Below are 13,195 nucleotides of genomic sequence, written 5' to 3'. Positions count from 1 at the left end.
ACAACTTCCAAAGTTATGTCCAGAAAGTTGATACAGTGAGGGTGATATGAATGAGTGAAAACTAAATCAAATGTGTTCAAATTAAGAGAGTCTACAAATACCTGTGCAGAGTGTGCATCCCCATTCCAAATTATAAATAGGTCATCGATGTATCTACCATAGAGGACCAGGCTCGCGCCCCACGCCCCCTCCAAATAAGCTGTTCCTCCAACTCCCCCATATAGAAATTTGCATAACTGGGCACGAACCTGGTCCCCATGGCAGTACCCGTGACCTGAAGATAATATGAATCTAGAAATAAAAAATAATTGTGCCGCAAAATGAAAAAAATGGAATCTGTAATAAATTGCCTGTGTGCCACACTCAGGTCCCCATCCTGATTAAGTCGATTAGTTATTGTTTGTACACCCTTCTCGTGGGGTATGTTTGAATATAAACTTTGTACATCTAAGGTGAGAAATGCATATGTATCTTTCCACTCCACGTCTCTAATAAGTGACAGAAAGTGGGTGGTATCCTTGATGTAGGACCTGAGTGTGGACACACGTGGTTGTAAGAATGAGTCTACATAAAATGATAAATTAGGAGAGAGTGAATACCAGAAATGATAGGGCGTCCGGGAGGTGATGTGAGGGATTTGTGTATCTTTGGTAAGATGTAATAAATAGGCGTGACAGGATGTGTGGAGAATAAAAAATGGTATTCTTCCCTGGATATAACTTCGGTATCCAATGCCTCCCCCAGAAGTATGGCAAGCTCACGAAGGAAACTTTGTGTGGGATCAGCTGTAAGTTTGGTATAAAATTTAGGGTCCTCTAGTTGTCTCATTGCTTCTGATATATAGTCGGCATGTATTTTGTATGACCAACCCCCCTCCCTTATCGACCTCTTTGATGATGATTGATTTGTCTTTAGTTAGATTATTTATTGCTCTCTTCTCTTGTCTGGAAAGATTAGATTTTCTTTTTTGTGGATTAGTGTCTATATCCATGCACAATCTCTTAAAATCTTCTAAGGTGACTTTGTAAAATGTTTCTATACTCGAGCCTTTTGACTTTATAGGGAAGAATTCTGATTTTTGTTTGAAACTTTTTCTGGATATATCTAATAATTTCTCCATTTGCATGGTTGTATTAGTATCCCCACTGTCACGAACCTCGGGCAGCGGCGACCGCGCTTGTCCCTGCGGGTGGCCTGGTCTGCCCGGCGCCTCTCTTCCCCTGACGGTCTCCGGCTTCAGCGGCGGGTCGGCGCTGCTCTCCGGCGGCTTCCCGGAAGCAAGGACGCCGCCATCACAAGCGAGGGCAAGGAGGCGGAGCAGGTCTGACGTCACCTGCCTGCTCCGCCAATCAGGCTAGGGCGGGGAATTTAAAATCAGATACCAGGCAGAGATCCGGTGCCTGAGTATCTTCGTTTCTCCTGCGGAAGCTGTGATTCCAGAGCTCCCTCGTCCCTGCAAGCATCCTGTGCTTCCAAGCATCCTGTGCCTCCAAGCATCCTGTGCCTCCAAGCATCCTGAGCCTCCAAGCATCCTGTGCCTCCAATTACCTCCGTGCCTCCAATTATCTCCGTGCCTCCAATTATCTCCGTGCCTCCAATTATCTCCATGCCTCCAAGCACCTCCGTGCCTCCAAGCACCTCTGTGCCTCCAAGCACCTCCGTGCCTCCAGTTACCTCCAAGCACCTCGTGCCTCCAAGTGCCTCATCCCTCCAAACACCTCGGTGTCTCCAAACACCTCCGTGCCTCCAAGCACCTCCGTGCCTCCAGTTACCTCCAAGCACCTCGTGCCTCCAAGCGCCTCATCCCTCCAAACACCTCGGTGTCTCCAAACACCTCCGTGCCTCCAAGCACCTCTGTGCCTCCAAGCACCTCCGTGCCTCCAAACACCTCCGTGCCTCCAGTTACCTCCAAGCACCTCGTGCCTCCAAGCACCTCATCCCTCCAAACACCTCGGTGTCTCCAAACACCTCCGTGCCTCTAAGCACCTCCGTGCCTCCAAGCACCTCCGTGCCTCCAAGCACCTCCGTGCCTCCAGTTACCTCCGTGTCTCCAAGCACCTCGTGCCTCCAAGCACCTCATCCCTCCAAACACCTCGGTGTCTCCAAACACCTCCGTGCCCCAAGCACCTTCGTGCCTCCAAGCACCTCCGTGCCTCCAAGGGCCTCCCTGCACTCCCTGTACTCCCAGCACCTCAGTGCCTCCAATACCACAGTGTCTCCAATATCTCAGTACCCCAGCCTTCAGTATTTCTACAAGTCTTGTCTTACAGGAGACCTTCAAGAATTCCTCTGGGCCTCCCGCCTGCCGTCTTAGTCCTGCATGAGGAAGACCTACATCCGGCCATCTCTACTACGACCCAGTGGCGGTTCCTCTTCCCGGTCATCGGAAGAAGCCCCGAGTCCACAACACTCCCAAACCAGGTCAGTGACAGTATACTCAGGCCACATGGACTCGGGGAATCGGAACACGGACTCGAGTGCCATTCAGAACCTGGCTTCTCGAGTGCAAAGTCAGGAAGCAGCGCAAGGCCAGGTGATGCAGTACCTCCAGCAGTTGTCCGGGCGTCTGGATCAGATTCAGGCGTCTCTGGCCTCAGTAATTCCGGCACCTGTTCCAGTAGTCGCACCAGTTGCCGTTGCCAGCAATGTTCAACCATCGGCCGGTGTCACTCCACGCCTTCAGTTGCCTACTCCGTCCCGCTATAATGGGAATCCCAAAAATTGTCGTGGTTTCTTGAACCAATGCGAGGTACATTTCGAGCTACTTGCACACAACTTTCCTACAGACCGGTCCAAGGTAGCATATATTATTTCTCTGTTGGAAGGTTCTGCTTTGGATTGAGTGTCTCCATTATGGGAACGATCTGATCCCATGGTTTCCAACTACACCAACTTCATCTCGTCCTTTCGAAGGATTTTCGACGAGCCCGGCAGAATGACCACTGCTTCTTCCGATTTGCTCCGTGTTCGGCAGGGCGCCCGTTCCGTGGGCCAGTACGTGGTTCATTTCCAGACCATTGCTTCCGAACTACGCTGGAATAATGACGCCCTGAGAGCTGCCTTCTGGAACGGTCTTTCCGACCGGCTGAAAGATGAGCTGGTTACTAGAGATCTGCCGGATCCATTAGAAGATTTGATTTCCCTTTGCGTCAAGGTGGATCTTCGGATGCAAGAGCGTGGAAGAGAACGTAGCCGTTCGGATCGTTCCAGGTTCCGGAATCCTACTCCTAGGCCGGTGGCCTCACCCAGCTCAGATGAGCCCATGCAAATTAACCGCTCCCGACTGTCTCCGGAAGAACGACAGCGTCGTCGTGAGGGTAAACTCTGCCTTTACTGTGGAGCCGCAGATCATTTTCTTAAATCTTGTAAAGCCCGTCCGGGAAACGGGCAGGCCTAGCTTGTTCCGGAGGAGTCAAGCTGGGAGTTACGACAAAAGCTTCTCCAACTTCGGACTGCTTGCTTCCAGTAACTCTAGTCTCCAATTCAGTCTCCAGGTCTTGTGAAGCCCTATTGGATTCCGGAGCTGCAGGGAACTTCGTTTCTTCTTTCTGTGCCCAAAGTTTGGGTTTAAAGTTACGGCCTATTGAGCGGCCAATTTCACTGACGGCTATCAACGGGACTAGAATTTCCAAAGGTCTTATAATGTGGCGCACGGGGCCAGTTAAGCTGCAGGTCGGGGCTCTACATCAGGAAGATTTGGAACTCTTGGTAATCCCAGAAATGCCTCATGATCTGGTTCTTGGAATGCCTTGGCTGAAAAGTCATAATCCCCACATCGACTGGAAGTCGTCACAAATTCTGTCCTGGAGTCCCTTTTGTCACACTAATTGTCTTACTCCTGTTTGTCCGCTCCGTGTTACCTCCAAAACGGATGAAGAGCACATTCCGGAGGCATATCAAGGGTACAAGGACGTATTTTCGGAACAAGCTGCTGACCTGTTACCACCTCACAGGCCTTGGGACTGCCCTATTGACCTTGTCCCAGGGAAGACGCCACCTCGTGGTCGCACATATCCTCTGTCTCTTCCCGAGACTCAAGCCATGTCGGAGTATATTAAGTCCAATATGCTCAAGGGATTCATTCGCCCCTCTTCCTCCCCTGCCGGTGCAGGCTTCTTTTTCGTGAAGAAAAAGGACGGGGGGTTGAGACCATGCATCGACTACCGCGGCCTAAACGACATTACTATTAAGAATAAATACCCCTTGCCACTAATCACAGAGTTATTTGATAGGGTTCGTGGTGCCCGCATTTTTTCAAAACTCGACTTGAGAGGAGCTTACAATCTTATACGCATCCGAGAGGGGGATGAATGGAAGACTGCCTTTAATACCCGAGATGGGCATTACGAATACTTGGTGATGCCGTTTGGTCTTAGTAATGCTCCCGCGGTTTTCCAGGGGTTCGTCAACGAAATCTTTCGTGATATGCTGTATCAGAGCGTTGTGGTATATCTGGACGACATACTGATTTTTTCCAAGAATCTTGTCGAACACAGGACTCAAGTCAAAGAGGTGCTACACCGTTTACGAGAGAATCATCTCTACGCCAAGCTTTCCAAATGTACCTTTGAAGTAACATCTATTCCGTTCCTCGGTTATGTCATCTCGGGGACGGAGCTTCGCATGGATCCGGAAAAGTTGTCGGCCATTCGTGACTGGACTCAGCCTCTTTCCCTGAAAGCAATACAAAGGTTCCTGGGCTTTGCGAACTACTACAGGAAATTCATTAAGGGTTTCTCCACCATTGTTGCGCCCATTACTGCCCTGACGAGGAAGGGTTCTAATCCTAGTTTGTGGCCTCCGGAAGCCATTGTAGCTTTTTCTCGCTTAAAGTTAGCTTTCATGACGGCTCCAGTTCTCCAACAACCAAATTTCGAGGAACCCTTCTTCTTAGAAGTTGATGCATCTTCAGTCGGGGTTGGGGCTGTTCTCTCCCAGTATTCCTCTGATAAAAAATTACATCCGTGTGGCTTCCATTCTCGTAAATTCTCTCCAGCCGAACGAAATTACACTATTGGAGACCAGGAACTCTTGGCAATCAAATCTGCCTTGGAAGAATGGAGATATCTTCTAGAAGGGGCTAAACATGTGTTTACCATCTACACGGATCACAAGAATTTGCTGTACATCAAATCCGCACAATGCTTGAATCCTCGCCAGGCGAGATGGGCACTTTTCTTTTCCCGATTCTCGTTCATTATCAAGTACCGGGCCGGGACTCTCAATATTAAAGCAGATGCGCTTTCTCGTTCACAAGTTCCCACAGACGAGGATGAACCTCCGGAGCGGGGTTTAATTCTGAATCCAGTTTCTGTCTCTGCTGCTTTAATTACTCCAGCTCCTCCTCCTGGAAGAATGTCCGTGCCAGCTAGATTCCGCCCAGGAATACTACTGTGGGCCCATAACTCCAAGTTTTCTGGTCATCCCGGCGCTCAGAAGATGTACAAGTTTCTGCAAAGGTCTTACTGGTGGAACACCATGAGGAAGGATGTACAAGATTGCGTTAATTCGTGTCCCCAATGTACACAACATAAATCTCCTCGTCTGCCTCCTGCAGGGTTACTTCGTCCTCTGCCTATCCCTGTGAGACCCTGGACTCACATTTCCATGGACTTCATCACTGACTTGCCCTGTTCCAAGGGTTGCAACACCGTTTGGGTTATCGTTGACCGTTTTTCGAAGATGGCACACTTTGTGCCCTTGACTGGTCTCCCGACAGCACCGAAACTGGCTCTATTGTTTATCCGAGAACATTTTCGTTTGCATGGGTTGCCACAAGAGATTGTTTCTGACCGTGGAGTACAGTTCACCGCCAGGTTTTGGAAAGCCCTTTGTTCAACTCTACACATTAAACTTAAGTTTTCGTCTGCTTATCATCCCCAAACTAATGGGCAAACGGAACGAGTCAATCAAGATCTAGAGACTTTTCTTCGTTTGTATCTCTCTCCTTCACAGGACAACTGGGTGGAGTTGTTGCCTTGGGCGGAGTTTGCCCATAACCATTTGTTTCATTCTTCCACTGGGGAATCACCATTTTTCGTCAACTACGGGTTCCATCCCCGTGTTCCGGAATTTCCAAGCCTTCCGATAATAGAGGTTCCTGCTGTAGTGTCCACTCTACGACACTTTGGACAAATTTGGAGAAAGGTTCATGCTAATCTTAAGCAGGTTTCTGTTCGGTACAAGTTCTTCGCAGATAAGAAACGGCAAGCCGCACCTCAATATAAAGTTGGGGACAGGGTATGGCTGTCCACACGGAATCTCCGGTTGAAGGTGCCCACCATGAAATTCGCTCCAAGGTTCATCGGTCCTTACCCTGTGCTACAAGTCTTAAATCCTGTGGTCTGTAAACTGGGTTTGCCTGCCCATCTTCGAATACCTAACGCCTTTCATGTTTCTCTACTCCGTCCCCTCATTCTGAATCGGTTCCACTCAGCACTCCCTAGGCCAACGTCCGTAGTGGCAGAAGCTGGAGCGGAGTTTGAAATCAAAACTATTCTTGACTCTCGTTATCTTCATAAAAAATTACAGTACTTGGTGGACTGGAAGGGTTATGGTCCTGAGGAGAGAAGTTGGATTGGGGCTACTGAAGTAACGGCTCCTCGTCTGATTCGGATCTTCCACTCCAGACATCCGACTAAGCCCGGGAAGTGTCCAGGGGCCACTCCTGGAGGAGGGGGTACTGTCACGAACCTCGGGCAGCGGCGACCGCGCTTGTCCCTGCGGGTGGCCTGGTCTGCCCGGCACCTCTCTTCCCCTGACGGTCTCCGGCTTCAGCGGCGGGTCGGCGCTGCTCTCCGGCGGCTTCCCGGAAGCAAGGACGCCGCCATCACAAGCGAGGGCAAGGAGGCGGAGCAGGTCTGACGTCACCTGCCTGCTCCGCCAATCAGGCTAGGGCGGGGAATTTAAAATCAGATACCAGGCAGAGATCCGGTGCCTGAGTATCTTCGTTTCTCCTGCGGAAGCTGTGATTCCAGAGCTCCCTCGTCCCTGCAAGCATCCTGTGCTTCCAAGCATCCTGTGCCTCCAAGCATCCTGTGCCTCCAAGCATCCTGAGCCTCCAAGCATCCTGTGCCTCCAATTACCTCCGTGCCTCCAATTATCTCCGTGCCTCCAAGCACCTCCGTGCCTCCAAGCACCTCCGTGCCTCCAAGCACCTCCGTGCCTCCAGTTACCTCCAAGCACCTCGTGCCTCCAAGCGCCTCATCCCTCCAAACACCTCCGTGCCTCCAAGCACCTCTGTGCCTCCAAGCACCTCCGTGCCTCCAGTTACCTCCAAGCACCTCGTGCCTCCAAGCGCCTCATCCCTCCAAACACCTCCGTGCCTCCAAGCACCTCTGTGCCTCCAAGCACCTCCGTGCCTCCAGTTACCTCCAAGCACCTCGTGCCTCCAAGCACCTCATCCCTCCAAACACCTCGGTGTCTCCAAACACCTCCGTGCCTCTAAGCACCTCCGTGCCTCCAAGCACCTCCGTGCCTCCAAGCACCTCCGTGCCTCCAGTTACCTCCGTGTCTCCAAGCACCTCGTGCCTCCAAGCACCTCATCCCTCCAAACACCTCGGTGTCTCCAAACACCTCCGTGCCCCAAGCACCTTCGTGCCTCCAAGCACCTCCGTGCCTCCAAGGGCCTCCCTGCACTCCCTGTACTCCCAGCACCTCAGTGCCTCCAATACCACAGTGTCTCCAATATCTCAGTACCCCAGCCTTCAGTATTTCTACAAGTCTTGTCTTACAGGAGACCTTCAAGAATTCCTCTGGGCCTCCCACCTGCCGTCTTAGTCCTGCATGAGGAAGACCTACATCCGGCCATCTCTACTACGACCCAGTGGCGGTTCCTCTTCCCGGTCATCGGAAGAAGCCCCGAGTCCACAACACTCCCAAACCAGGTCAGTGACACCCACTAAGTTCCTCTAATATGTCTAGAGCTAACTGATCCCCTTGGTTGAGTACTATGGGAATAGCTTCTTCTCTATTCTTTTGAATATTTTGTTTTGCAAAGAATCTTTTACGGCACAATGTTCGTACGTACCTATTGAGTTCAACAAATAAAAGTAAAAAATATTAGGGGGAGCTGTTGGAGAAAACTTAAGACCTTTATTTAAAAGTGCAATCTCTGAATCTGACAACACTCTAGATGATAAGTTAAAAATTGTGGTAGTACTTTTCCCTTTTTGTTTCTGCTCCTAGTTAGCCCCTTATTTTTTTCCTTCTTGCCCCCTCTTCTCCCTCTGAATCTGTACTTCTTCTCCCTCTTTTTGAGGTTGCCTGATGTTCGTTTATATGGGGAATTTGTTCTCGATAAGATTTGTTGGGGCCTTTGTCTAAAAAAACTTCTGAATCGTTTTCTTGGTATCTAGTTTTTAGATCTCTCTCTTTTGGTCTTGCCCCCTATTGTGAATGTCATTGGGTAATGGTTGTGAGGCCTTCTCATGTATTTTAGATCTAGGTGAATTCTGACAATTGGAGTGAGCCCTCTGTTCTTTCCCCTTTTCCCTGGCCCTCATAGGTTGGGATGAGCCATTATCCCGATAGTAGCTTGAATTATCCCCATCTTTGGAGTTATTATAGTGGGGATTCCAACGGGGAGCTTGGTATTTTTTCCTAAAAGAGGTGTTTCTTCGTCTAGAGGATATTGATTGGGTATTGGTGTGTAATCGACCTCTTGTTCTCTCATATGTTCTCCCTCTCTGTTCTACTTGTTCCACCCTACTTTTTATTTTGTAGGTTCTCACCGTTCCCCTCTTATAATCTTCCAGATCACGTCTAAATTTTTTGCATTTGGTATCTAGAAGTGTCTGTTCAAATTTGTCCACTTTATCTGTGGTGATCCTGTCCCTTTCCTTAAATTCAGGTGTATTGGTAGAAGGTTCTAATCTCTTTTTAACTTCCTCAATTTCTAATTCTAATTGTTTTGCCTTCTCTATTCAATATTTGACAACCAGCTCCATAAGGGAAAAAGAACATTTATCAAGTATATTCTCCCATTGTTCCTGAAAAGCTATATTCTCCTGAAAGATAGAAGGCTTGAAAAGTCTGAGGCCTCTAGGAATCATTTTCTTATCAATATATTTCTGAAGATTTACACCATCTAACCATTGTTTCATTTTGGATTTTAACAAATTTTCAAGTTTGTGAAATTCTTCTGTCAATCTATAATGAGGCGTGGTTTTTCACCTCTGCCTTCATTTCCCATATCCCATCTAGAAAAGTAGGTCTGTCTTCTATTGGCTCTTTCATAAAATTTAGCAAAGCAGCTCATACCTTAGCAGCCCAAGAGGTGACTATGTGTAAATGCGAGCAAATGGATTTATCCAAGGGTACTCGGGCGCTTTAGGTATGGGGTGCTCCGCCAAGCAGCAGTCTCTAAGAAGAGGGAAGTCACTCCCACAGTGGAAGCAGAAAAACAAGGTTGAGGCTGCGCTGGAATGGATTAATGTGACAGTTGTAACAGTGTATCTGGTATTAAAATATCACAATTTATTATATAAAATAATAGGTATATTGAATGCTATAATTAACTCAAATTAAAAATTAGATACACCATAAATAATATGCATATTTTTGGTTAAAAACTGTATATTACATACAATAGCAAAGATTGTTTATTACCCAATCGGCCAGGAACTTATCGGAGTGATAATATATGGGAGTCCGTTCCAAAATATTCCCCTGTATTGGTAAAGTCCAGTGTTTAGTAAGTCTCTAGAGGTGAGGCAATTTCCAATGGAGTAGCTGTGTTACCGTTAGAGGATGGCGTACTCCAGGATCTTTAAATGATGAGCTCCTCATGCAATACGGTATTGATATATTTCCTTGGTAGGATTGGCTAATTGGAAGTCCTCCTGAGGCTGATGAATTGGTCTGGACAGAGTCAGGGGATGGTCCGGTCCTTCACACCTTTGTTCCTGGCTTGAATGTCTGTAGAACTGACGCGTTTCGCTGCATTTAGCTAGCAGCTTTTTCAAAGGTATAGTTAGTTGAGGCATATGGGGTTTATATACCCCTTTCAATATGGTGGCTAATTAGCACCTGAGAGCATTGTTACATAATAATTGAACAATATGCATAAAAACAAGCTCAAGATATGTAGAAGACAGACCTACTCATCACAGAATATGTTTAATATAGAGATGATTTAATTACTATTCCAATTCATAGATTTAATATTGTGCGTTACTTAGCAACATAAGATCAGGAAGTGAGTATATATAGTTTGCAGCCAATCAATAAATTTGTTGTGGCTGTCATTGTCATGGAAACGTATATGTGCACTCTGTTATTGGTTAGGGACAAGGTAGGGAATTATGCAGTATTCAGTGCTTATAAACCGCGTCATCTAGGTTCCGGTCACGTGACGATCGCCGCGTCACGTGACCGGAGCTACGGCCGCGGCCTCCCGTGTACATAAAATTATCTCCGGGCAAACCGGGCAAGGAGTTCTTCCGTCCTTACGAGCGGGTCCCGGTCACGTGACAGCATACGAACATGTGACTTTCTTTGTGTGTGCTGAACGTGCTATGCGTTCAAGGAACCTCACTTTTAGTTTCCTAGTTGTGCGTCCCACATATTTAAGGCCGCAATCACAGGAAAGAATATATACAACATGTGTAGCGTTGCAATTGATAAAGGTAGGGAATTATGCAGTATTCAGTGCTTATAAACCGCGTCATCTAGGTTCCGGTCACGTGACGATCGCCGCGTCACGTGACCGGAGCTACGGCCGCGGCCTCCCGTGTACATAAAATTATCTCCGGGCAAACCGGGCAAGGAGTTCTTCCGTCCTTACGAGCGGGTCCCGGTCACGTGACAGCATACGAACATGTGACTTTCTTTGTGTGTGCTGAACGTGCTATGCGTTCAGATCAAAGGTCACGTGACCGCACTCGAGCCACATTATCAGAATAAGCCAAATGTGTTTATAACATTCTTAATATAGCATTTGGAATGATTAGTATGAATCTTTTCTATTGGCATGGTTTATAGATCTCTAAGGGTCCAAGGAAAGGAACTTAAAGGGATCACAATTGGTTGTCATGGTAACCGGTCATTTAAAGAGGTACACACCTCCATGTTTGGATATGCTAATAAGCCCCCCATTCATATCTCATAAGTTAAGGTTGTATGTAAAAGAACATTATTGACCAAATTTAGAATAAAATACCATATATCAATTAAAATATAATTATATTGATATTTAGTTTACATTAGTAATTAATAGATCTATAAGAGAATTACCACATTATAGCTTATAATATGGATGTATATATATACATTGATCTCATTATTCAACATAATTATGAAATTTCTAAAATATAAAGAAAAAAAAGGGGGGGGGGATAAAGAAGAGAGGGATGGGCCCCATATGATTATTATATATACTATTTATTAAATTATAGTATTCAATTTGACGGCCTCATTCAGACCTCCTGGATAAATTTAACCCATTAGGCTTCCTGTTTAATCCAATAGGCTTCCTGTTGGCATAATCTTTTATATCGGTCACCTCCCCTATTGGTCTGTGGAATATATTCCACTCCAATAAGTTTGAGGCTTTTAGGATCACCATTGTGAAACTCGTGAAAGTGCTGAGGGACACTATGGGACATAAGTCTTTTGATTATGTTTCTGCGGTGTTCAAGGAACCTCACTTTTAGTTTCCTAGTTGTGCGTCCCACATATTTAAGGCCGCAATCACAGGAAAGAATATATACAACATGTGTAGCGTTGCAATTGATAAAATGTTTTATTTCATATAGTTCGTCATTATTTTCTGTTTTGATGTATTTAGTTTTATTTTCTATAAAGTTACAGGTGATACACCTGTTGGCTCCACATTTATAGAACCCCTTAGTTTCTGATTGGAGCCATGAGTTAGTTCCAATAGTTTGTTTTGGATCTAATTTCAAAAAACGTGGTGCAAGTGCATTTTTTAAAGATTTATTTTTTAGAAAAATAAATACTGGATCAGCTGGAAGTGATGGCACTAATAAATAATATTGTTTTAAAATGTTATTGTTTTTCTTGAAAATCTGTTTAAATTGGAAACTATGGTTATTATATGTAGAAATAAAGGCTAGTTGTCTTTCGCCCCCTAGTTTGCTGTTCCTCTCTTTCTTTTGGGATAGCAGAATATTTCTATCCATTTTTCTGGTCTCCTCAAATGCCCTTTTTAGAAGGGCACCTGGGTATCCCCTCTGTTCGAAGGATTTTAGCATCTCTAATGCTTGGGTTTCAAAAGATTTTATATCAGAACAATTACGTCTGAGGCGTATTAGTTGTCCCCTGGGAATGCTCTTCTTCCAGGGGGGATAGTGTGCACTGGAACAGTGCAGGTAGGCATTAGTGCCAACTTCTTTTACATAGTTCACAGTGCACACTTGGCCATCTACAACTTCCAAAGTTATGTCCAGAAAGTTGATACAGTGAGGGTGATATGAATGAGTGAAAACTAAATCAAATGTGTTCAACTTAAGAGAGTCTACAAATACCTGTGCAGAGTTAAACAGCTTTTCAAGAAAAACTATAACATTTTAAAACAAGATTATTTATTAGTACCATCACTTCCAGCTGATCCAGTATTTATTTTTCGAAAAAATAAATCTTTAAAAAATGCACTTGCACCAAGTTTTTTTAAATTAGATCCAAAACAAACTCTTGGAACTAACTCATGGCTCCAATCAGAAACCAAGGGGTTCTATAAATGTGGAGCCAACAGGTGTATCACCTGTAACCTTATAGAAAATAAAACTAAATACATCAAAACAGAAAATAATGACGAACTATATGAAATAAAACATTTTAGCAATTGCAACTCTACATATGTTGTATATATTCTTTCCTGTGATTGCGGCCTTAAATATGTGGGACGCACAACTAGGAAACTAAAAGTGAGGTTCCTTGAACACCGCAGAAACATAATCAAAAGACTTATGTCCCATAGTGTCCCTCAGCACTTTCACGAGTTTCACAATGGCGATCCTAAAAGCCTCAAACTTATTGGAGTGGAATATATTCCACAGACCAATAGGGGAGGTGACCGATATAAAAGACTATGCCAACAGGAAGCCTATTGGATGTTTAAAATGGGTTCAGTTTATCCAGGAGGTCTGAATGAGGTCGTCGAATTGAATACTATAATTTAATAAATAGTATATATAATAATCCTATGGGGCCCACCCCTCTCTTCTTTATCCCC

Source organism: Pseudophryne corroboree, chromosome 2 (assembly GCF_028390025.1).
Source record: "Pseudophryne corroboree isolate aPseCor3 chromosome 2, aPseCor3.hap2, whole genome shotgun sequence".
Lineage (NCBI taxonomy): Eukaryota > Metazoa > Chordata > Amphibia > Anura > Myobatrachidae > Pseudophryne > Pseudophryne corroboree.
Note: the sequence above shows the minus strand (reverse complement) of the source record.